Consider the following 2658-nt stretch of genomic DNA (forward strand, 5'->3'; position numbering starts at 1 on the left):
GAGCAGGAACAAGGAAAAAGGCACTCTTGTTGAAATTGATCCTGAACCTGAAAGAACTCTGAAGAGAAAACTCAGAGAAGCTAGACTATAACAATCTAAAGGTAACCTTTCAGAAACATTAGAACAAGAGAAGGAGATGGCAGCCGCATCCAACAACAATAATGCAAGGAGAATGCTTGGTGACTTCACAAAGCCAACATCCAAATTTGATGGAAGAAGCATCTCCATTCCTGCCATTGGAGCAAACAATTTTGAGCTGAAACCTCAGCTAGTTGCCTTAATGCAACGAAACTGCAAGTTCTATGGACTTCCATCTGAAGATCCTTATCAGTTTTTAACTGAGTTCTTGCAGATCTGTGAGACTGTTAAGACAAATGGAGTAGATCCTGAAGTCTACAGGCTCATGCTTTTCCCTTTTGCTGTAAGAGACAGGGCTAGAATATGGTTGGATTCACAACCTAAGGATAGCCTGGACTCATGGGATAAGCTGGTCACGGCCTTCTTGGATAAATTCTTTCCTCCTCAAAAGCTGAGTAAGCTTAGAGTGGATGTTCAGACCTTCAAACAAAAAGATGGTGAATCCCTCTATGAAGCTTGGGAAAGATACAAGCAGTTGACCAAAAGGTGTCCATCTTACATTTTTTCAGAATGGACCATATTAGATATATTCTATTATGGTCTATCTGAATTTTCGAAAATGTCATTGGACCATTCTGTAGGTGGATCTATTCACCTGAAGAAAACGCCAGAAGAGGCTCAAGAACTCATTGACATGGTTGCAAATAACCAATTTATGTACACTTCTGAGAGGAATTTCGTGAATAATGAGACACCTCAGAAGAAAGGAGTTCTTGAAATTGATGCTCTGAATGCCATATTGGCTCAGAACAAAGTGTTGACTCAGCAAGTCAACATGATTTCTCAAAGTCTGAATGGATGACAAAATGCATCCAACAGTACTAAAGAGGCAGCTTCTGAAGAAGCTTATGATCCTGAGAACCCTGCAATGGCAGAGGTTAATTACATGGGTGAACCTTATGGAAACACCTATAATTCATCATGGAGAAATCATCCAAATTTCTCATGGAAGGATTAACAGAAGCCTCAACAAGGCTTTAACAATGGTGGACGCAATAGGCTGAGCAATAGCAAGCCTTTTCCATCATCTTCTCAGCAACAGACAGAAAATTCTGAACAAAACACTTCTAATTTAGCCAATCTAGTCCCTGATCTATCAAAGGCCACTTTCAGTTTCATGAGTGAAACAAGATCCTCCATCAGAAATCTGGAGGCACAAGTAGGCCACCTGAGTAAGAAAGTCATTGAAACTCCTCCCAGTATTCTCCCAAGCAATACAGAAGAGAATCCAAAAGGAGAGTGCAAGGCATTGATGTGATCAATGGCCGAATGCACAAGGGAGAGAAGGACGAAAATCCTAGTGAGAAACCTCCTGGGACGTCCCTCAGCAAGAAGGAGTTTCCTATTAAGGATCCAAAGGAATATGAGGCTCATATAGAGACCATAGAGATTCCATTAAATCTCCTTTTGCCATTCATGAGCTCTGAAGACTATTCTTCCTCTGAAGAGGATGAAGATGTGACTGGAGAGCAAATTGCTCAATATTTAGGAGCTATCATGAAGCTGAATGCCAAGTTGTTTGGTAATAAGACTGGGGAAAGTGAACCTCCCTTGCTCATTGGTGAACTAGACACCTGGATTCCGAAAATTTTACCTCAAAAGAGACAAGATCCTGGCAATTTCTTAATACCTTGTACCATAGACACCATGACCTTTGAAAAAGCTCTATGTGATCTAGGGTTAGGGATAAATCTTATGCCACTCTCTGTAATGGAGAAGTTGGGGATCATTAAGGTACAACCTGCCTTGTTCTCATTACAATTGGCAGACAAATCATTGAGATAAGCTTATGGATAGTAGAGACGTGTTAGTAAAGGTTGAAGGCCTTTACATCCCTACTGATTTCATAATCTTAGACACTAGGAAGAAGAGGATGATGCATCATCCTTGGGAAGACCTTTTCTAGCTATAGCAGGAGCTGTGATAGACATCACATAGGTGAATTAGTCCTTCAATTGAATGGGGACTACCTTGTGTTTAAGGCACATGGCCATCCTCTATGACAAAAGAGAGTAAGCATGAAGAGCTTCTCTCAGTTCAGAGTCATAAGACCCCACAGTCAAACTCTAAGTTTGGTGTTGGGAGGCCACAACCAAACTCTAAGTTTGGTGTTAAGACCCCATATCCAAACTCTAAGTTTGGTGTTTGGGACTATACAACATTGTCATGATCACCTTGTGGCTCCTGGAGCCACTGTCAAGCTATTGACATTAAAGAAGCGCTTGTTGGGAGGTAACCCAATTTTATTTATCTAATTTTTATTTTATTTTTCTATTGTTATTTTGTGTTTTATTAGGTACATGATCATGTGGATCACAAAAAAAAATATAAAAATTAAAAACAGAATCAAAAACAGCAAAAGAAAAATCACACCCTAGAGGAAGGACAGACTGGCGTTCAACGCCAGTAAGGAGCATCTGGCTGGCGTTCAACGCCAGAATAGAGCATGAATCTGGAGCTGAATGCCAGAAACAAGCAATATTCTGGCGTTTAAATACCAGGAATGTGCCTTGAGAAAAG

General features: G+C 40.5%; 1 non-coding gene across 1 annotated transcript; it reads right to left on the minus strand.

Annotated features, from left to right (window-relative positions):
* Positions 1-535: 535 nt before the first annotated feature.
* On the minus strand, positions 536-640 carry LOC130971261 (small nucleolar RNA R71). Its single transcript, XR_009082489.1, has one exon. It is a non-coding gene; the product is annotated as a small nucleolar RNA R71 (small nucleolar RNA).
* Between the last annotated feature and the right edge of the window lie 2018 nt (positions 641-2658).

The sequence above is a fragment of the Arachis stenosperma genome, chromosome 3, assembly GCF_014773155.1.
Source record: "Arachis stenosperma cultivar V10309 chromosome 3, arast.V10309.gnm1.PFL2, whole genome shotgun sequence".
NCBI lineage: Eukaryota > Viridiplantae > Streptophyta > Magnoliopsida > Fabales > Fabaceae > Arachis > Arachis stenosperma.